General features: G+C 36.6%; 1 protein-coding gene across 1 annotated transcript in view; it reads left to right on the plus strand.

The window, feature by feature from the left end:
• The first annotated feature begins 6189 nt into the window (after positions 1–6189).
• The window catches only part of LOC116170469, a 34952-nt gene continuing 16894 nt past the window's right edge, over positions 6190–24247 (plus strand). Inside the window, exon 1 of the mRNA XM_031486898.1 lies at positions 6190–6393. The gene's annotated coding sequence lies outside the window, so the exon portion shown is untranslated. The remainder of the gene's footprint in view (positions 6394–24247) is intronic.

The raw sequence follows: 24247 nt of genomic DNA on the forward strand, positions 1-24247 counted from the left end.
TTATTCTCGAACGGATTTTACATTCGGTTCTCTCTACATGCAGAGACAAATTGAGGGCTAACGGGTCACATATAAATTAAGGGTTAAAGTGTACAGGAATTTTAGTAATTGAATAGAACCTGTATAAATTCATAATGACAGGGAATTGGTGAACCGATGGAATCGGTATTGATCTTGAGGTCAAATATTACATCACTATTAAAGTCATAGACCAAAATAAGTACTCATGTGGATGACACCATTACAATTTTAGACTAATTAAGGTACCTTTCCAATTTACATTTGATACGAGTCACTGCAAAATAGATTTTATCTCGAGTGCTTTTCCACACACGTCAACAATTGAGCAATGAATAGAAACAATACGCCTACGGACCAGTTCAGAAAATGCAATTGCGGTTGACCTACTTTGCGACGTTTCCACTTCATATATGAAGTTTGAAAAAGCAGCCATGTTACCTACAAAGCTTCGGTTGCTGTTGTCAACACATATTTTGTGAGCAATTTGGCGATCAAATCGAGGATTGCTGCGAAAAGGATGGGTTACATGGTATTATTCTGACTCCGAGCTACGATCATGAAATTAATAAAACTGTTGAGGGTCTGTTAATCGTTTTCAACAAAAAAATTTGCGGAAGAAGCCCGAAATTTTCCATAATCTTAGTAAAAAGTTCAGTTAGTTTCGTAAAAATGTGAGGTTACGTTACTTCATAGTTTAATCACTTTTAAGTTGGTAAGAGTGTGCGTAATATTCCTGAGTGCCAACTTCAAGTTTTACGTAATTGATGTGTAAATTATTTACAAATGAGCAGCATTTTTGTACATGGATCATAATTACCTAAAATATTTACCAATTGGAAACTTGACATAGGTCCATTGTAACTCGTTTTATTAAAAACTATTCTACATTCAGGTGCACAAGATGGTTGATGCAAATCGGAAATTAATACGGAAAAGGAGGTCTATACAAAAAAAAAGCTGCCTATGAAGATGCAAGAGGTACCCATTCCCCTCTCGAGTGGAAAGGGCGGTCCATAAGAAAAAGGCGACCCATTGAAGATACGAGACGTGCTCCTTACGCTCACGAGTGTAAAAAGCGTTCTACACAGAAAAGTGTCGCTAATTTTGTGTAAGTCGAAGTAAACCTAAAATTTTAAGGTGCATCTAGAAAAAGAAACAGTTTACATAATCTCTTTCACTTCCGAAAATTACCAAATCTTTCAGTTTGCCAACTTAAGAATAATAAACCATTACGACTGAGGAAATATTGAGCTTCTTCCGAAAATTTACCTATTACGTTTGCATCATAAGGCAGACGATATATTACCTGCATTTGATAGTATTTATTGATTTGGAGGTATAATTCAGGTAACGTATCGATTATGATGGGATATTTTAAATATTTAAATTGGCACAACGGTCTCAATTTATCTTATCGTAATTATACCCAATTAAGTTTTGGTGGTACCAATGCCACATTATTTATTTGCCACATTATACATATTTATATAGACAAAGTAAAAAAGGTAACTTATACGAGTTAATAACCTAAGGAACAACTGCGTTTTCAAAACTATAGATCGTGAAACCTCACAAAATGTGTCTTTTAAAAAAATTCTCACATACCTTACTGGAAGAGTTACAACACAATAAGAATGTTTAGGTGTATTTCTCCTGTGAGGTTCCAGCTCCTTCAAGAGTTTTGCTTAGTTTGCAAATCTCCGGGAGGCTATAAAAACTTTCTAGAGGCCTCTAAAGACAAGCGTTTATTATCATGTAAATGGGTTCCATGCTCGGATAGAATTTTCCAGAGATTTAATTCAGGAAATAAGAATCTTTAAATGTAATCAGAACCTTCACGAGTTTCTAAGAGCTGTCTAGTGGCTTGTAGCAAAGGCGTGAAGATTTTAAAAAACCTCAAGAGTCATCGAGATTATCCTTTTGGAGTGTCCGTAACACTTTAGAATTTGCAAAAGCACTCAAAAGCCTTTAAATAGTCTTTCAGAGACTTCACGAAACCATATAAGCCTTTAAGAAAAAGAAACTACGAGTTTTCGCGAGCGCCATGGAAAATGTTTTCTCTCCAAGAGTCTTCAATGGTCGCCACGACTTTCTAGTGACCTCTAAAGAAACCTCTAACAGCCTCGTCGTTAGGAGCTGTTAAGAAGAGCTATGTACGAAGTTTAAACGTTACCAAGTGCATGTAATTAAAAATGTCGAAGAACTTTTAAGTGTTACTAAGAGTTCCAAAGGCTTTCAAAATCCTTCTAGAATCTATAAAGGGCTTAGAGTCTTTCAAATCCTTCCTGAGTGTTTATAAGTGTCCACAAGTTTTCCGTAGACTCCAAGAGCCCTCGAGAATCTTTAAAAATCTTTAATATGCCTGAATAGTGTTCAGAATTGCGCCTTAAAGGGCGTTTATAAGCCTTTTCAACTCTGTATAAGCTTTTATGGGTGTTTGGTGGGTGTTTGCTATATTGCTGTGTGCTCAAAACAAAACAACCTTTAAATTAGAATTGTAATTATTTTCTTCGTAACGTCCGGCTCCTGTCACAATGAAAAAACTCAATGTTGCCTTTAAATAATTAATTGGAGAAACTCCATCAGTTTCCTAAAATTCCAAAGAATTAACTACACAAATTTTCATTATCACCTGACATAGTTTTTGGGCACCAAAAGAAAAATCTTCGCCAAATATGTGGTTTCTTACCTAAAATAATAGGTAATCAATTCTAATTACAAATGAGTCCTGTCACGGATTAAGTTCAAATCGTTTTTTTATTTTCTTTTTGACATGCATCGGAAAATACAGATGTTATTGATCGAAGAGGACGGGTTATACGTAGACCAAGTCGTTACCTTTGATCAAGAAAATAAGATTTCTTGGGTGGGAGTATGTTGGAAAGTGTGTTGTGCATGTTTAAAAAAAGGATGAGTTGATTGTTGTTAAAGTGCGATGAGTTTTGTTTTGTAAAAAGGTCAGATAATAAAATTGTGATTTTTGACAGGAAAAAAGAAAATAAAAAACGATTTGAACTTAATCCGTGACAGGACTCATTTGTAATTAGAATTGATTACCTATTATTTTAGGTAAGAAACCACATATTTGACGGTATTGTGCGGTTCACAACTATACACACGTATTGGATAATGTGCGAGTCACCAGCCCATTCCCTTAAGCTTAATTTAACAACTTGGATTTCTAATGACATCCACACTAGAAATACACCTCAGAAGATTCGGATTCTTTAACAAAGATCACACGCTCATATCGATCTTCTGACGCAACTCGACTCTGACTTTCTAAAAACTGGATGGTTAGGGCTGGCTGCAAAAATTCCTTGTGAAAGCTTCGGGAATTGATCAATTTTAGTTCGAACTATAATTGCCAAGTTTTGTACAATATTTGTGCCATAACCAAAGGTAATGTACTTAACTTTACTTGTAATTCTTCGTTTTTTTTTGTGAATATATTGCTTTCAGGAACTTGTAACTGGCGATAGGTAACCCTTGAATTACTTTGTTTCACTTTAAATGTTATCTTTATTTCGATTTGATTGAGTTTGGCCAGTTGTTAATGATCCTTCTATGTTTAAACTGATTTAGTGTGATCACCGACTTCAATTATTTGTGTATGAATCTGTCTTTTTTAAATGTCTTCGTCCGTGCAGAGGTAAATGCCTGAGTGTTAAAATTACTTAGCGGCATTTATCTGGAAATACAACTTTAGTCTAAGGTCACCGTGTCCAGGACCTTCAGATACAAAGCAATTCATGTACTTACTTACTTTATTTAAAAAGACTTCGGAATGCTATTTTTTACAAATGGGAAAGGAGTGGAGTGACTTTTAAATCTATTTGAGCTGGCTACTTTTGAGCATATGATTCTTTTGTATTAGATTAAAGTTCTAAATTGTAAAATGCATGATTTATTTGTTGTACAACTGTGAAGTACGTATGCAAGTAAATCGCGGACTTGTCTTGCACTGTTGTGACCTTTGTATAAATTTATAATTTCAATTTTCATCTCTTTAGAGCATTTTTGAAAATTGTTTGCAGACGGTAGATTTGAAGATGACAGTTGTACATTGCACCTACTCCCTATTTGAACTACTCCTATGGGTGGAGGCGTTTTTTTTTTAAATGGAACATGGGGAAATAACCTTAGACAAGGAAAGAGAGGGGACCCTTAATACCGCATCCACAGCATGCGTGAATTTGACGCGAATTTCGAGACGACCGCCATATTTTCGGTGGCACTCAAAGCGCGGTGGCAGTGTGAATTTTTTGACATTTCTTCATTATTGATAATGTTTGTGTGTGCAAAACTGTGTGATATAAACGTGGTGACTTGCTCTGCGTACAACTGTAAAAGTTGCAGTGGTCATTGTCCAGCAGCAATATCATTTAATAGGCAAGATAAAAAACGGCACGTTGTCTGGTTTGACTAAATTTAATTAAATCTTCATGGTAGTTAATAAAACACTTTTAAGGTCTTCATTTTCATAATCTTACAATTGTCCTATATTTTTGTGCATCAATAAAATACTGCTTTATACTTCTTTTCATTGATAATTTCTCGATTACTAAGCAAGTGATATAACCTGCAAGTGATATTCCAGTGACGGCGTGACTATCTAGTTACATGACGTAACAGATATGTACATGTTTGGATGCCTAACCCTTAGGCGACTGATTACTTTGTATGGAGCAGTTTAACTACAGTGTATGTTGCCTTTGTACTTACATGTAGTACGACAGATAGGATTTGGTCTTCAAAAGAGAGAGGTCATCGATCGATGTTCGAAGCAATACACATCGATCGCAGCCACATTCGATAAACACAAGATATACTGAAGGAAGATCGTTATGATTAAACCCGTTAGGGGAGAAGACATCTCAATTCAATATTATCACAGTCGTCATCGTCAACGGTTTGCTATAGTATCAACAGCTTATTACTTACTAACTGAGGAAGGGGTTTAAAGAAATTCTTTTTAGACACGTTTTGTGTTTGTCTTATGCGGCTATCGATTTCGACCTAACTGGTCATCTTCAGGCCGAGCTTCATTGATGAAGTGAAATGAATACAACATTTTTTTAACGATGTTAAGTATATAGTAGTGGTCAGGAATGACAAATTAATGTACGAAAGAGTGAGGTTGTGTATTAGTATTTTAAAAACGCTGCGTAGAAATGGTTACAATTGATTATCGAAATCAGGGCTCCGTTCGCTTAACGTTCCGTGCGGTGCGTCCAATTTATGGCTTTCATGGACATCCTGCAGAGTCCACAATCCGTTGTTTAATAAAAAATTTGAGACAACGGGGTCAGTGATTGATGAAGCAGTTCCTGTACATCAAAGAAACGCAAGATCGTTGGAGAATATTATTGCCGTTCGGAATAGTGTGCGAGAAAACCCCAGGCAGCCCATTCTGCAGAGTGCGCAAGAGATGGGTCTTTCTGGGACGTTAACTTGGAGGATTTTGCGCCGAGACTTGGGTTTTCAGTTCCCTAGTCTATGCAGACCAACCACAGTCAATTGCTGCCCTAAAGACCAGTATAACTCGCTTTCTTCGTGAAATTCAGCCCAGTTTAAGCGAGCATGTCCAAAATTGGTCCACCACAATGCAACGTCCACAGCGGAGTCGCGGGGGCCATTTCACTGAAATTATTTTTCATAAATAATGTCATCGAATATTATATTTAAAATATTATAAAACTTGTGGTAATATCACTTAAACAGGTTGTTTTATTTCATTTCAAAGTTCGAGCACTCTTAATGAAAAACCCTCGGAAAAACCCTTTACTTTCAATAACATTGCGCTTATATCGCGAACCCAGTTTCTGAAACGAAAGTCCAGTCGTATGTTTACGTTTATCGCGTTTTTTGTCTCTCTATTCAGATAAGCACCTAATATTATGTCCGACAACTGTACGCACAGGTTAATCATATCATGATGGCAGTATAAATAAATTGTAATTTCCTAATGTAATACCCGAGCGGGCGCCACTGGTGGTGGCAGTATGATCGCAATTTGTTTCACGCGCGCGCTCTCTATTACGGGTCCCCTCTCTTTCATAGTCTAAGGAAATAACATTGCATGCAAAATCGTATGTTCCAGTTTAAGATAAACATGACCACATTTGGAATGGATACATATTTTTTTTGTAATTAGCTCATAAAGATGCGTTTTCGGAAAATGTCAATAAAAAATTGTTAAATTACGAAGATGCACGAAGAAATAGCAAGGTTTGTTGGCCGGTAGGCCCTAATAAAGCAGCCCGGATCTGTAAGATGGTGATCAGTGCCATGTTGTCACTGTATGTCAGTGCATAAAATTAGTGTGGTAATATTTTATCGGTTTGTATTCATATCCAAGTACAAAAATAGGTATGTAAAGATAAAATGTATAGGAATTATTGATGGTTCGACATGCATTTAAATAAAGATAATACGTACTTAAAAGTTAAAACCTTTAATAAGTATCAAGGTATAGATTAGTATCGTATAAGGATAATTCTTACCGCAAATCACAAATTATTTACTTATTAGTTATTACTCAGTATTAAAGAATCTGCAAAACTTAATTGATTGATTTTCGTTTAAAAATAGGTACTTATAGTAATGTTGCCACTGTGCAATACAAAATAAGTAAGTGTACTGTCTCGTGTACTGTACTGTACAGTTTTCACGGCAACAAAACATTTCAGCCCGGTCCTGTTAACAAGCAACATATTTTTTGTATACAACGCGGAATCCCAACACAAGGTCATATTATTCCTCATTGCAAACAAGCAAAAAAATTAAACACGCGATCATAAAGGAATGCTTATTCTCACACATTTAAATTTTTTCCCTCAAACATAGACGAGTACTTCCCCCTGTCAAGTGCCAATTCAAACGTTAAATTAAAGATGGCAGAAACTTACACTATTGCAATTCGCGTCGCAGGATGTAAAAAGGGCACTGTATTGGTCTTTCAGTATATAAATTACCTTTAATTTTTCACGAAAATGTCTCAAAGGTTATAAAAAAACTATCAGCTGCAGTTGAATATCACAAACTAACACGTGGTTGTCTAAATACTTACCTACCTTATCCTTCTATTTATATAGTATACCTCAGAGCCAGAGCAAAAAGTTTCAAGTATCGAGGTATGTGGTTCCATCTGACCATCACTTCATATAACGTCGTTGTAGGTAGTTTCACGCAGTAACGGAACATTTATTGCTTGTACACGAAGATGTCGCCACTACGATTGAAGGATTAATTCGATTCTACCTTTGTTTATTCATTTAAAATACCATTTTATTTACACATAGTACAACCACGAAATGTTAAACTATATTACCAATGTATACTTATAATTAATGTCGTTTTCCTGCCTCATATTGACGTGCATAAATGATTAGCCGTCATGGGACTGTCCATAAAAATGACACTAACAAAAAATGAAAAAATGTATTTTTTATTATACCTGAATCACAATCTCCGTTTTAAACACTCAAATGCGTGCGAAAAAGGGCCTTTAAAACACACGTGCTTTAAAGTTGCTAAGTTGCTAAGTAACGATACTTCAAGTATGACTTTTGAAACTGTCATCTGGATGAAATAAAAAAATCCTCTTAGGTCGCTTTCTGTAAATGCAGAACATTTCTTTGGCTTTTGTACCTATCCTTTGGTTGAAGCTTTCACAAACGCGCGTAATTTAGAGTATGCTTCCAAATCTGTTCCACTTTCTAATCGCAACATTGTTTTAAAGTTTTGAATGAATGCACTAAAATATAGAAGATTTAAATACCTTTGACATTTCCTTCATATATGTCAGCATTATGAATGCATTTAAGACTGTATTCATAAGTAACTTCCTATTCGTCCATGAAAACAACTTTTCATATTCTTTATAATAGGCTTTACTGGATTTGGATTTTACACCTACCAACGTTTGTTTAGATTTTACAAGCGATTTAATGGACGATGTATTATCTTTTTCAACGGAAATCGTTTTATTTACAAAGATGATGATAATTATAAGCAAACGTCAAGTGACATTTCCATGGCAATCGTGAAACTTCGAACACCCAGCCCACTTAATTAAACATGTATTGAGTATAACGTCAATATGACTTCATTGTATTTCCTATTTTTAAATTATACTGCAGGTATAATAAAAAATACTATAAGATACACGTGTATAATTGGTCTTTGAAGCACTTGCAACGTTAAAGGCACTCCGCTATGCGTCGTGCCCTTAAACTCGTTGCGCGTGCTTTAAAGACTTGATTATACACTTGTATCTTAATATACTATTAAAACCCCATCGCATCATCATTTATGAGAATTTATGGGTTTAATTAATTTTATTGCTTAATAATTAGTGTCATTAGTGTAATTTCCTTGTTGCATCGATGAAAATCTATGGTTGTTGAACAGTGTTTTGGGGCAGGCCCTCAGAACTAAGCTCCTAGCCCCCAAATAAACATAATTGTTTATTCATTAATAAACAGTGGTTACATATTTATAATCCTAGTTTTGTACTTTTCCACTCCAGAAAACATTTACCTACCGTATTATTCCCGTTTGTGTTAGGTAATAAAATTATTAATTTTCAATCTTCAAACGTTTACCCTCGCAATGCCCAAATGTTTTAGCTCATTTTTGTGCACTTGTAAAACAAAAAGTAGCGCTCATGCCGTTTATGAGGTTCGGTTCCGGGCGGTCGGCTCAGCCTAAATTTTATTGCTTAAATGATTTAATATCTTCAATTAATAAATCTTTATATTAGACGCCAGCTTGCCAAAACTTTTTACAACTCAACTTATAACTACAACCTATAACTAAAATTCTTTTGTTTTAAATTCAAGCTCTCCACTTTTCACGTCCTCACCCCTCGCCCAGTACCACACCCCTACTTCTCCCTGTAATTTCCATCACCGTACAGTTCCATAACGTGTGTTCTATGTCCTCTTCTTTCACTCCTCGTATTCTACATTTTCTTTCTTCTTCTTGTTTCCATTTCTCTATCCCTCTCTCTTCATTTCCGCATCTGAATCTCGCTATTGTTTTAATATATTTTCTTCCTTCCCGCAAATATTTTGGTATTCGATCTTTATAACTACTCTTCCGCGTGCGCTCTCTATCTTTACCCTCTAGTCATGTATATGTGCCTCCAGCGATCCTTTTTCTCCAGCTCATTTTCTCCTATTCCTCTTCTCCTTTAGACCTCAGCCCGTCCGTATCCATTTCTCCTATAACTAGAATTCTTTTGTTTTAAATCCAAGTCACTCACTTTTCATCTCCTCACCCCTCGCCCAGCACCGCGCCCCTACGTCTCCCTGTCATTTCCACCTTCGTACAGTTCCATAACATGTGTTCTATATCCTCTTCTTCCACTCGGCGTATTCTATATTTTCATTCTTCTTCTTGTCTCCATTTCTCTTTCCCTCTCTCTTCATTTCCGCATCTGAATGTCGCTATTGTTTTAATATTTTTTCTTCCTTCCCACAGGTATTTTGGTACCCATCTCGCCCTTATTTGATCTTTATAACTACTTACTCTTCCGAAGCGCCCGCTATCTTTACCCTCTGGTGATGTATTTGTGCATCCAGATCCTTCTTTCCAGCTCATTTTCTCCTATTCCTCTCCTCCTTTAGAACTCAACGCGCCCGTATTCATTTCTTTCGTAATATTTTCCATTGTGTTCTTCCCAGATTCCTGTTGCGTTCATCCTCGTTGTCAAGCATTCTTTCTCCAATCCGCTTTCACTATTACCCCTTACTATCCTAAGTATTCAATTTCTTTTACCTCGCTTCTCTTCATTCTCTCTCTCATTTCCATTCTCCTTTTGCCTTCCACCCTCCTTCTCAAATCTCATCTTCGACTTTTGTACATTTCTTTTCTTTCCATTCTACCCACCATTTGTTTGATCTGTTCTACCTCTGGTGCCATGATCAGTGCGTTCTTCTTCCCATTACTATCACTCCACCTTGGCCCTGGCATGATACCTTTTCCATGTCTCTGAAGTAGAAGTTAAATAAGGTTGGGCTACGTGAGCCTGAGCATCCTTGTCCTTGTCCTTTAATGTCTAAAACACTTAAGACCTCTTTCCGTCAATTTATTCTTACTCTTAATATTGTCTCTCCAGATAGTTCCTTGATTCTGTCCTCTAATACACCTATGCGGTCGATCTTTTCTCCAAGATTCTCTTCTCTTCCATTTCGCTTTCTAGTCTTTCGTTCAGTACCATTGCATAGATTCTATATACTTACGCTGTACTAATTATAGTAATTTCTCACACATTCTTTGTTGTCTCTTTTGAAGATCGCCACAATTACACCTTTCTTTCATTCTTATTGAAAATCGTATGTGATGCTTCGTATCTTGTTATATTTCTCCGATTTGCTCTGCGTATTCCTTCTATTTCGACATTAACATTTGAAATGTTTGTTTTCGTATATGGGAACCATCGGCCGGCCTGTCTGTTCCTCTTCTAACTCGAGAACGAAAAGAGATAGCGATGTTAAACCTTCACCGATCGATTTCTACGAGTTCAAGGGCCAGTGCTATTGAATATGAGCCGGATCAAAAGTCTGATTTCCGCATACGAGCTGAGTGGAAAACAAATCCCCTACTAAAAATCGTATGAGATTCTTCGTATCTTGTTATATTTCTCCGATTTGCTGTGCGTATTCTTTCTATTTCGACATTAACTTTTGAAATGTTTATGTTTTCGTATGTGGGTACAAAGGTATGCGTTTTGTTCAAGGCCAAAAGACACCGGTGTCGCATCAAGTGACGAGTGTATCGTACTCGGCCGTGATCGGTATGTTATTAGCGTGAATAAGGGTAATTAGTGTTTTAGATATGGCGTTTACGGATATCATTTCCAATCTCTCCGATGACGATAGTTGCATGGATTACGAAATCTGTGAACTTTTTCTTTACGTTTCCTTTAGTACTTTACTGTTCTCTCACTTCTTTCTCCTCTATTTCCTCTCTTCTTACTTTCCCCATCATTCTATATTTATTTCTCTTTTCCGTACGCTCTTTGTCCCACAATTTGCTCCTTTTTTCTCTCCACTCCCCTTCACTTATTTGATTCCACGTTTCGCTTTTGTAATATCCTCCTTATCCACTACTCTTCTGTATTCCCGTGTATTTCCTCTAGTCTCTATACAACTGGACCGTGTGTCTCCTGTGTATTTCCTTCGTCTGTGCGTCCTGTTATTTCTCGATCTTCTTATCTTCCCCTTTATCCCCAATTGCATCGGTTAGTGATCCGATTCTATCCTTGTTCCTATTTCAAATTTACCTATTTCTTGCAGTATTTTTTCTATTATGTAGTCAATTTTGTGTAATCAATTACCGACTACCATCTTGCTCACATCCCCTTCTCTTTTCTGATAATTCCAGTACCACTTCTCCCTCTTGATTTTCCTTTAATTCCTGCTCCGCCTTCCTTTCATCTACCGTATATTCTATTTTATTTTTTAAGTCTTTCATTCCTTCTCTGTTGAATAGCGTTATCATTCTCATTTTATTTCCCACCACTCCCACTCGTATGACTTGTATACCTTCCTCCTTTTCGTTTCTTCTCACCATTCCCTTTTAGCCCTGTTAATATTTATTTATTTATTTATTGTCCATCTTGTTTTAGGCCCTCAACAGGTTTACGTCCAATTACAGAGTGACCCGCATAATGCTTTCTAGAGGTGCCCCTGCAGAAGATCTTGAGTTGTTCTATACTACTCCGGTATTTACCTTACGAATTAGGAAAACTGCAGGAAAACCTAATTCGGAGTAGCCGGCAAAATGCTCGAAACTGATCTAAGGAAATTCCCATCTCTGCCACAGATGAAAAATTCACCTCAAACTAGGTTCGAACACCCGACATCCGGATTTATACCCCAACGCTCTACCACTGAGCTATAATGCCGGTCTCGTACCTCCTTTTGCTCATCCCTTTGTATTGTCTTCGAAAGTTGGTCCTTCCATATATATTCATTGGGAATCCTGTTTTTTATATTTTCTTCTATCTATGATTCTACCATGCCATCTACCATCTACACTACATCATATCCTCTTGTAAACTCCCAGAAATGAGCGTCCTTACCAGCTACCCTCCCTATATTCCAGAGTATCATTTTCATGTCTTCCTCAATTTATATTTGGTTTTTCTCTTTTCTTCTATTGTTTGTGTCTGTATCCCCCACTTCCCCCTTTTCTCGCCCTCTATTTTCTCTTTTGAGAAGTTTCACTCTTCAAAACCCCGTCCTTTTCCTCTCTGTTCTCACTAATCCATTTGCTACCCCATCTGTATGCTTCATCTTCTACCATAAGTTTCCTGTATCCTCATCTTACTTTCTTGCCTTTTCCTCTTTCCCCTATCGCAACCTCTCTAATTTCTCTCTTTACCCTTCTTTCTTCATATGTCAACTCGACGCATCTATCTATATCCCTTTCCGCTCATAATCTCCCTCTAATTTTCTCATGTTAGTACCACGATTAGTACCTTAGTTCTTCTTACTTCAAGTGTTCTCTCCTCTTTTACATTCGCTTTTAGGTTTTCTTTTAGACATTTCTGCGCTCGCTCTTTCCTTCCCCTTTTCTATCTCTACTCCCTTTATCGTTATATGTTGTTATTTATTTTTTTACTTTTTTTTTTCGAGTTTCTTATCCTTTCTATAAGTTCTTATTTTCCTTATCCCATTGTTATTCCCTCCTCTGCATTTATTACCTTAATCCTCCCATTTCATCCATTTTTTCCTCTATTTTTCCATTTTTTCTATTTGCTCCTTTGTCTCATTACCCGCTCTTCTTATTTCAATTTCCCAATTGTTTTCTCCATGTTTTCCTCTTCTCCTCCCCTTAATTTGCTCCCTTCTCCTTTTACTCCTTTCGCTCTCTCATCTCTCCGCTTCAGATTTCCTTTGCTCTGGTGAATGGTGATTTTATAATTTTCTTTCTCCTTCTAAACACTTCTTGTCCACGCGTGCACTGGCACCGCTTCATAGCGAACGTGAACAAAAGTTTAGTCTGGCAATAACGAGAAACGTATTGCGATAAGCGCGGTTGCCACGATTCGAATTTAAAAGTTTCGTTTCATGTATGCGAGTCGAGATTGTTTCGTTCAGAAAATCCAGTTCCAGAGGTTCTAGTGTACAATATTAGTTAGTGGGTTAAACGATTTGATTGTCTAATATTTCACAAGTTAAGCAATAGTGTTTTTGAAACCTGTCAGTTAAACTAAACTGAAGTTTAAATTGACGATGTGCAAGCGGACAAAAGTGCGACTTTCCTGAAATTTTGCTAGTAAGTTAGCTTAGTTCCTAGTAAGGCCGTTTATTTTCGAGAGATAAAAATCCATTAAAAATCTATTTAATTTCAGTGATACCATCCCTTTCGTTTTGTATAGCATTCAGATGCGTATGTACATTTTGGACAGAAGAATATACCAGTAATTTATTATGTGGTAAAGTTAAAATATGTAGATGTGCACGTCAGCATAGATACGTTATCACGAAATAGTCATCGCATTTTTTGAATGTCTTTTTAAAAATCAGACTTATAATTTACAGCCAAGGACGTGTAATTAAAAATTGAAATTGATCGCTTTTGTTTTTATTAATATACTCAATCAAAGGTCATATTCGTATTTATTCGAGTTCCATCAAATCAGAGTATGTAAATGTCTGTAACTAAGCCCGTTATACATTCCGACGTGAGCCTACTAAATATGACTAGATTAAAATATTTAAATAAATTTAGACAAATGGAGATCTATTAATTTGTTATTCTACTGAACCACTAACTTTTGCTATTTCTTACATTAGGTTGAACTGTCTCTTTTATAAAACTGACAATAGGGATTTGTAAGCGTTTGTGCCGTAATCTGTAAATTATTGTTTAATAGGAAAACATGCCGCTGTGCGTCACTGCATATTCACATATTTATTGACGTATAACTCTCGCCAGAAAAGATTGCCGGTCACAGCACCCCTTGTGTCGATTTACAATCTTTGTCTTTATTAAGATGCCAGCGACTTCTGGAATAGAATCGTGTTAATGTTGAACAAAAAGTCTTTTCGTTCAACATTGACACAATACTATCCCGGAAGTCGTTAGCAACTTACGAAAAACAGAGATTGTAGATCGGGATCAAGTCTTCTGTGACCGGCAATCTTTCCTGGCGAGAGTTATATGTAACTGTACATGACTACGAAACTTTCGGACGTAGTGTTTAAAATAGATTTGCTTGGAAATACACGAGCCATTATTGCATTTCAGCTGACAACAAATGACACAAAAGTTAGTCAATGTGTGGAACCTTACATTACATACTGCAGAAGGTTGAATGCTACCTGGAAGCGTATGATGACTTAAAAAACGATAAACAAAATGTTGATCATCATACAGTTGTGGAACCCCACCTTCTAATTTATACTATTTGATTCTACTAAGTGCGAATGTGTCACGATTTATTTTTTTCACCCCGTTGACGGTATATTTACTTGAAAGATCTTTGTAACCTCCATCTATTGTTGGAATTTTAGTATCGCAAGTTTACCGCGGAGTACGTATCGATTTTCACTTTTTTTTGTCGAGAACCGTATCAGGTTACACTTCATTAAAAACAGCTAAGAACGCATGGAATTTTAATTGTCATCATCCATATTGCTGTGGCCTCACGTTGGGCGCCAAATAAAAAAATGCTGTGTGCCCCACGTTGGGCGCCAAATAAAAATGCTGTGTATACCGGTCCGTAGGCCAAAAAGACCGTACACAACACCTAACTAAACCTAGCTAGCTCAAACCCTTATATTTCTCGGAACAAAACTCCTCCCCAGCACATAGGAGGAATTCGACTCTTTTCTCAGATAGTGGGTTAAACCAAATACCTTAAATTCCAAATCAATCTTAATAATTTTGATTAAATAAAATGGACCTTGGGCAAGTATAAAAGAAAACAGTAAATTAAAGGAAATGAAATCGTTCGAAAGACAAACACAGAAATTAATGTGAGAATTACAAATTTCAGTTTTAATGGTTACACAATAAAACAAAACAACAAAGAAAACAAACAATATTATTACAAAGAAAAAAAACTACAATTAAAACTTAATCTTACTTACATTCGGTACATGTCCAAACTGCTAATTCCAATACGGTACACACAAAAAAAACAACAAAATTCAAAATTACACAAAAAACACTCAAGTCGGCGCCGACACACCTTAGTGACGCACTTTACTGAAGGTCCAAACTTCCAAAAACTGCCTGCAAACTCGGCTTATTACTCCGTAAAACGGAAACTCCACCAACTTCCAAAACTGGCTGGCCTCTACACAATCCAAACTACTGCGGTAACTCGCCGAAGCGAAATAAACAATCTTCACTCAACTCAAAAACTGCCCTGACTGGCAACAAACTGACGATAAAAACTTCAAAACTCCCAAAACAAAACTTCAAACTTCAGCAAATGTGGATCTGCTTTCAAACTCGCAAGACGCTGATTTCAAAACAAAGAAACGTAGTTCTGCGTTGACTCTGGCAAAAAGCCCTTCCTCTTCTCAGTCCGTTCTATTTAAGGTGGAAACCCTTCTTCCAAAATTACAAATTAAAACAGCCAATGATAAGCAGTTGCCAACAGAAAATTTCCCCACTAACGTAAGTTAAACTAGAGGTAGAAATTATTTTTATAATCAATTTTTAACCGACATTAAGAGATAACACAAAGCTTAAAATTCTAGGAAAAATAGAATTTTCTGTCTTTTAAATACAATGAAAAGGCGATAAATAACATCCACCTGTCAATTAAATTAAGCGTTTACAATGATAACAAAATAAAAGCGATATAAAATTCTCAGAAATCTACGTTAAATAAAATCAAAAATGAGATTAAAATGTAAACACTACAAACCTTGACCTCTTTTTCGTAACAATAATTTCTGTTGATGTACTTAACGAACGATACAAAACAAAAATTTAAATTATGAAAATTAATTACATTGAAACCGCCCTTGTCCATTCTAGTTAAGAATCCCAAAATTTCGTCCTGCCAGACAAAATAACACAGCAATATATTAATTATCCTGGCAATGGTGTTTTCATAATTGGGGATTCCGGAAATATTGTTAAGGACGGATTCGCCTAAACTTCCAATTGGGAGGATATAATTGCGTTTTTTTCTTGCTTATCGTAAGTACCGCCATTTGCATTTTCCGTAATTGAAGTGTACCCTTTCATTAGGTTCGGCTGTCATCTGACCATTTTCCATCGAAAACTGTTCCTTCATCTATAATTAGCTCTCTTATTTAATAGGTACGTGCATTTTACAAAATCAACGAAGAGAGTTACCTTGTGATTTCTTTCAGGGTTTCAATTTTTAGTTTTAATGTTAGTGTTCAAATTTAATTTAACGGTAAGGACCAGTGTAAGTTTCGAAGACGCTTTACCAACAATTCTGTCCACGTACGAGTGTGGTTTCTGGAATTGGGCCACGGGGTCATGAACGAGACTTGATATCGGGATTCGGTCCTCAACAAAGAGACAGCTTCCGTAACTATTTAGCGTATTAGTTGATAACTATTTTGCCCCTTCTGCGTTAAATGCTATTACATTCAAGTAATTTGTTAACATTAGTATCTATTTAATATCTTTGCCATCTCGGTTAAGTTATGATCGAGTTTGAAACATGAATGGTGTTGCAGTCCACCACTTCCTGTTGTACAGGGTGGCCGCAGAGCTGGATCGAGCGTTCTAAGAAACCGCTCGAGCGACGAGCGCTCTAACTTTCTCAAAAATGCTCGCCGCTTGCGAGTTCCGAGCACTCCTCAAAGTGCTCGAGCGGTTTATCGCGAACACTCGGGAAAAGTGCTCGTGAGCGGAAAAGGCGCTCTGGAGGGGAAAAACCGCTCGCAAGCGGCGCTTAATCCTTCAACGCTTAAGGGCGGTTAAAAGCGCTCACAAGCGAGAAAAAAAAACGCTCAGGAGCGGAAAAACCGCCCGCGGGCAGAAAAAAGTGCTCGAGCGCCGAGCACGAGTATCAAGCGGCCGCTTCGAAAAGTGCTCGCGAGCGGATCGCTCGAAAGCGTTTTTTCCGCTTGGAGCGCTTTTTTGAGCGAAACGCTCGCCAGCAGTACCCGGCTCTGGTTGGCCGTACCTTTTATAGAAGCAGATTACGAGTAGAGCAAGGCTCTTCAGGCATTAGTCAATTACTCATATACCGATCGTCAACTTTCTAATGGGAAAAACAAGATATATTGTTTTGTTTTTTAAAATATTATAATTATGTAAATATGTATGTTTTTCTTCATTAACCTTTACATACAGTTACATATGTATCTACTTAGGTACGTTAAATCTACAGCTGTTTCAATTCGTGCATCTTATGTTAGGTGTCATCTGTAATTCTGTAAAATTTGATTTACGAGACGCACTTGACGTTTTCGAGTGTTGTTTAGGTTACGTCAAAATTGACATGTCCTCATCTTTCAAAATGGAACTCGGGCACATATTTTCAATTAAAAATTTTGTCGTGCTATTGATTGCATCTACGTCAATTCTAACTATTGTACTAGTCATCGTTTCAATCAAAGGTGACAAGAGGTTGGCCTTTCTGGCATACACTATACATTTTTTTATCTATTACAGATTTATGCTGTTACATACACAAAGCTCGACGAAAGCAAATTCGTTTGTAATCAAAGAAGATTGCCATTTATTACGGAAGATTAACTAATGGACGTGATGTTGATTTTCAATTTATTAATATTGAAAACTGTTTTGAAGTATCTAGTACTTCCATCGATGCAATTTTGCCATTAAATGCAAATCGTGGAGCAATAACAGTCGGAGTGTTTCATAATTATTGCGCTTTAATTACTTTTAGTTGGAAACTATAACGGTTATTTCGAAAATAAACCAAGATTATAATTTCAAAAGTACACAACGGCGCTTTGAACATAATCTCGCGCCTAATAAAAATTTGGCTTTAAAAATTCAATTCGCGAGCACTTACTTTTATAATCAGCGAGTTAGGTACTTTAGGCCGGTGATCATTTCGAGCTTTTGTGCCGTTTAGTGTTTCCAATGAAATCAGCTGGATTTGACTTTTTCATTCCTTGTCTTCTTTACGGTTTCGTTTATGAGCATATTTGAGGGTGCCGCTGTTTCATGCCAGATCCCAGTAAGATTTGTATTCCCCACAAAAGCTTTCTCTTACTCTCTTTTCAACAGCTTAGCAAGGGTTAACTGAGGGATGAGCTTATATTGATTTTAGGAATATTTTAGCAATTTTCGTTAGCTACTGGCTTCGCCTTTGTATTGTTTACAAAATGAGCTGATCAACATAAACGCAAGCTTTGTTTGTTACTATAATCAAAACCACAAAGGGTCGTAAATATACCTACTCCTGACTTGTGCAAAATTCTCCCACGATATCTACGGGCATAAAATGTACTTCGAACGGAATTATATGGTTGATAAATTTACGACATCGTATTGTATTTGTGATATCACCGGTTCTATATTAGCCGGCTGTAATAATTATCCTTCATCCCTAAAATTTGATGGACGGAAATAAAATTTATGTAGATACTTGCTCATTTTGATGAATGGTGTAGGTATATTCTAGGGCTCGGCCGTTACCCCCTTCTCTTCTCTTTGTTGCTAAGCTAACGAGAGAACGTGACGGAATAAAATGTTTGTTATTATTTAACAATATCCGTAAAAACAAGATAGTCCATTGAAATGTTACATTTTTTTTGGGCTTAGCGTGCGTTTGTCAGAGGACGCAATTTTATTTTTTAGATATCAAGGAGTTAGGGCGTAACCTACCGATAGATCTAGCCGTGACATTGCTTTAGTGACGTCACAACTGGAGATGGGCCACTGCAACGCGATTCTATGGCCCATATGAATAAAAGTAAGCATATGCTTATACTTGCAAAATTCAAAGTAAATACTCGTAAGTGCTCCTTCGCACTGGGCGACTTAGCAGCGCTTCTAAGCAGAAGGACGGGACGTAGTGCAGCGCTGCTAAACCATGCTAACTAAACAGACCAGTATGAAGGGGCAGTTACGAGTATTTACTTTGAATTTTGCAAGTATAAGCGTTTGCTTACTTTTATTCATACGGGCCTATGTGTTTAAATGCAATTTGATTTGCGCGCGTACCTACTCATTTAATGCCAAAACATTTAGTAATTACTTGTTTTGAGCCGCAGAATTGTTATATGTTTTTTCCTAATTATAGACACGTGTAATTATGCAAAAACTTTTATTAAATACGTACATAAACAACAAATACTCACTGAAAACAAATAAAATTTAAACATTCTATACACACATCTGCCATTTTTTGCCTTACACAACGAAGTTGAGGTAACGCTCATGTGCTCGATTTTCCGTCGTCTGCCTATCTGTCTGTTCCATCGAGATCTCGGCCCCTGGACCACCTAGAAACTACGGGTTTTCGGTAATTTGTAGTTGCTAAGGTCTATATTTTCCCGTTACTCATCATTTACATCCTTTTCATATGTGATGGCTCATTTTCAAAAATGGTGGGATACGCGTCTTCGGCAAGTTTAATCTGGTCTCGTGGAACTGTTAATACTGTACCGTCTTGCCTAGTCATCTTATCTACCCGAATAATGAAAATTTCGGAGAAATGCTTTATACAAACCCTGGAGTAGGTAAATAGTAATTTCGAAATTGTGAATACTAGTGAATACATCTTAACCATTTTTTTTATTGTCTTCATTTTTCGGAAAACGAAAAACCGTAACCTTGTCTCTTGAACTATAATTGCTTTTGCAACCAGGGACGCAGCACGTATTTGGCATTTTCTTACTTATTCTGTTCGAATACATTTAATTTAAGTATACAACATTCAAAAATAAGTTAACATAAACCTTACTGGAATTATAGTTATTAACGTCATAAGGCCGATATGTAGCAAATAACGGACGTGGTTGAAGTTTGTAAACCGAGGCGTCAGCCGAGGTTTATATTCAACCCAGTCCGTTATTTGCGTATCGGCCGTGTGTCGTTCAAGATTTTTCGTCATCCCATCATCTGGAAATTATATATTTTGACTTCCATAAAGATCCATCTTTTCGTAATAGTTAAATATAATAATTATCTTGATCATGGTATGCTTATGGTCACATGTTAGCGGTTGTCATGGACGCAACTACTTAAAAGTAAACAATTCATTAAAAACGCGTGCTGAGAAGCTGTATGACGTTTTTCCAAAAATATGCGCGAAATTGAAGGAAATATCAATATTCCTCCAGACGTATTAGCAGATTCCATGGCTGCAAGTGTCGATTTGCTACCAGAAAAAAGAGGGAGCGATATCATAAAGAATATGAAGATTTCAAGTAATGGCTTAAGATTATTAAGAGGATCCATTTAGTAAATGAAGACATGTTATTAGCGTACGTAAAGGGAAAATCGGAAATGTAATCGCCCAATTCATAATGGACCAAAGTTTCGAAGCGATTAAAAATCACCAAACAACTATTTCAAAGTTCCGATGAAAACGCTAAAATTACAACATCCATAGCCACAGGATCCTTCATAAAGTGTAATATTCACGGGTGCTATGGTCCTCAAGTTTCCTACGATGGTCTACAGATTTCTAGCAATAACTGTCACTTTAATTTTCATATCCATTATAATAAGTAGTTATATTTCAATAAAGCATTGTTCCTTAACGGCCGCATATGCGTCCGTTATTTTTTAACGGACGCCGTCCGTTACGAATGACATTTCACTTGTCAAATGAGTTGAGTTAAATTGAAATAACAGTATGGGATGACGAAAATTACATTAAAAGTCGATATGACGGCCGCCGTCAGTTGTGACGTCAACGCAATAGTGGGGATCAGTGTCATGGCTAGTTCTATCGGTAGGCTACGGGTAGTCTATAGTTAAATCCAAGTTTGTGGGGTTGTAGCCCTTGTTCCGCGGCCGCCATCTTGAAAAAAGTGGTGTAAGTGGTTTTTATGGTTTATCTGACAAACTATTGGTCTCACAAAAAATTTGTTCAGACATTTTTGAATAAGAATAAAATTCTCTACAACGTTGGTTCAGTAACTTTTAGTCGTATAACCAAAAGTACCAAAGTTATAAACGAAAATTGATGAACATTTTGTAAAAAATTTTCAATTGGTCGTTATAACTTTTTTTCTGGTCATTTTACAAAAAAATGACATCAGGCCATTTTTATACAGAAGTTTTCAAGGAATGATTTTCATTACAAACTTTTTCGATTTTATTCATTCATTAAGATTTTATAGCGCTTAGTGTTAGGTAAACTATACATAAATATTAATGATTTTAACGTACCTTTCTAATGTTATAAATGACATAATTACTGTTTCCTTAGTTTTTTTGATGGACCAGGCTGCGTTGGAATTTTCACGGTTGCTCCAAAAGCCGTGAGCAACACAAGTAAGTCGATATCTTCAACTACAATAGTAACTGAGGCAAACGATTGGGATGCAGCAAAAGCAGAACGAACGATGAGGGTGGCTGCATCTGATTGTACTTAGTGGACAGTGATACCCACCTCTGAGAATGAATTTTTGAGAAGTACAATGAAATTAGCCTTGTTCTTCTCATTGCCAAGAAATTTCTCATGTGATAACGTCGGTACGGTGTTCTTATCGAATTCTACTTCTGTTTCTGTCGACTGATGTTTCTTCGTGCGACGCAAACGCTGCCAAGACTTAGTTCCTGCGACATCGGGGTCTTCTGAGTAGCCGTCTCGTAAAGACAATACTAATACGTAGGTGTTCTTTTATCCCCATACGGTTACTATCTTTTATACCTCCTGCATAGTATTATCGAAAATGAACACTCTGATTTTATGAATCTAGAGAATTGTATCGTTTCGTAGCGCTGTAAAATCTTAATTAATGAATAAAATTGAAAAAGTTTGTAATAAAAAATATTCCTTGAAAACCCCTCTATAAAAATGATCGGAGGTTATTTTTTTGTAAAATGACCATAAAAAAAGTTATAACGTCCAATTGAATTTTTTTTACAAAATGTTCATCAATTTTCGTTTATAACTTTGGTACTTTTGGTTATACGACTAAAAGTTACTGGACCAAAGTTGTAGAGAATTTTATTCTCATTCAAAAATGTCTGAACAAATTTTTTGTGAGACCAATAGTTTGTCAGATAAACCATAAAAACCATTTGCACCACTTTTTTCAAGATGGCGGCCGCGGGACAAGGGCTGCAACCCCACAAATTTGGATTTAACTTTAGACTAACCTCCCGTTGATATCTAAACAATAAAATTGCGTCCTCTGACAAACGCAACCCCAAATGTAACTTTTCAATGGATTAAGAGAGTTCAACTAATAACAGAACTCGTCCACATGAGTGATCATTCTCTGTACCTACTTAAAATAAAATTGATTTTCTAATAACCTGTGAGGTACAGTGTTTGGTCATTTTAGTAATTACTCTTCATTAAACTTTTTTGGTGTTGAGACAGTTAAAAATTTTAGGGCATACTGCAAAGGTATTTGTAATTCTTATGGTTGCGGAGAAAAAAATATAAACAATAAAAGCAAATTTCACAACTTTTTTGAGGCTGGTTCCCAAACGAAACACGTTGGTCCCTTGGTTTATTTGGATAAAGTGCTTACTTTGATCCCCTCTACCACCAATTTTTTTACATTACATATGTAACACCCTATACATAGATGTATAAGCAAAACGTCCAGGAAGCGTAGTTTGCCTACCATGACGTTAATAACGCCTTCCGACATGCCCGGTTTTAGCGCTCACCCAAGGGAATCAAGCCAGACGTTGCTTCTTTCCCACCCACTCAAGTTGCAGTCATGCAGCATGCTAAGAGGGTTTTCCACCAATCTAGTTGTGAGTGGGGTTTGGACCAAGGGGTGACTGTTAGAAGCCAAGCGCTTCATGCTTGGTCGCCTGCTTATACATGGATAAATCTATTACATGGTGTTATACCGGCCCCGAGCTACGAGTATGAAATTAATAAAAACTGTTAGAGGGCACCTTCATTAAGCGTTTTCAACAACAAAAAATTGCGCAAGAAGCCCGAAATTTTCCACAATCTTAATAAGAAGTTCAGCTCATTTAATCGAAGTGTGAGGTTATGCTACTTCATATCTGATGATTTTTACGTTGGTGAGAGTGTACGTATATTCCTGAGTGCTTTACTTCAATTTCTTAAGAGGTTATGTTGACGATGTTTTGCAGATATGTTAATAAACATTAAAAATATTAGAAAATGTTGATTGAAAACCATGCATGTGTAATTATACAGAGTGAGCAACAAAGATTGAAGCGTGCCGCTTCAGCTAAATTGGCAATGTGCCGCTCATAGCATATGCTGGTTTGATACAAGATACGAAATACGAATAGACGCACGTCACTGTGACAGCGCAAAACGTCATTTTCGTATACAACTACATACAAAGAAGGTAGTTTTGATATGAATAGGAACAAGCGGTGATGACGCACGCTTCAATCATTGTTGCTCACACTGTATAATAATAGCAGTAAGTAGTGCTCTACATATTTTACATAATTTATGTCTTAATTATTTACAGATGAGATTAAAAAAATTACCAATTCAAAAAAATTAACATAACTACATTTTAACTCGTCGTATTAACTCAAAAGAATGAGAGCTCGCTGCGGAAAACGGCGGCCCGAGGAAGATGCGAGAAGTGCCCTTCCTCTCTCGGGTGTTCAAGACAGTCGATACAGAATAGGCGGCCTATGGAAGATTCGAGAGGTGCCCTTCCTCTCTCAGGTGTTAAGGCATTCGATACGAAAAAGGTGGTCGATGCGAAAAAGGCAGGGCATGGAAAATGCGAGAGGCGCCTATTTCTCTATTGAGCGTATAAGGTGGTTCATCCGGAAAGGGCAGAATGTGACCTCTCTACGACGTTCTTTTTCTCTAAGTCGTTCAAGTTTAGACTGTGTGCGCTTTCAAAAGTATCCACATTGAACTATCGCTTATGTTGTGTATAATTCTATTGTTTATTATCTATTATAGATACTACTTTTATTACATTAACTGTCAATATTATGTACACGTTAAACCCAGCATATTTCATTTTAGAATTATGAAATATGAAGTGACATAACCTGACATTTAATAATTATAATAACAATAATAATAATAATAATAATAATAATAATAATGTGTTTATTTCCACCAAATTAAAAAAATGGAAACCAC

This window comes from Photinus pyralis, unplaced genomic scaffold, assembly GCF_008802855.1.
Source record: "Photinus pyralis isolate 1611_PpyrPB1 unplaced genomic scaffold, Ppyr1.3 Ppyr1.4_LG5, whole genome shotgun sequence".
Classification (NCBI taxonomy): Eukaryota; Metazoa; Arthropoda; class Insecta; order Coleoptera; family Lampyridae; genus Photinus; species Photinus pyralis.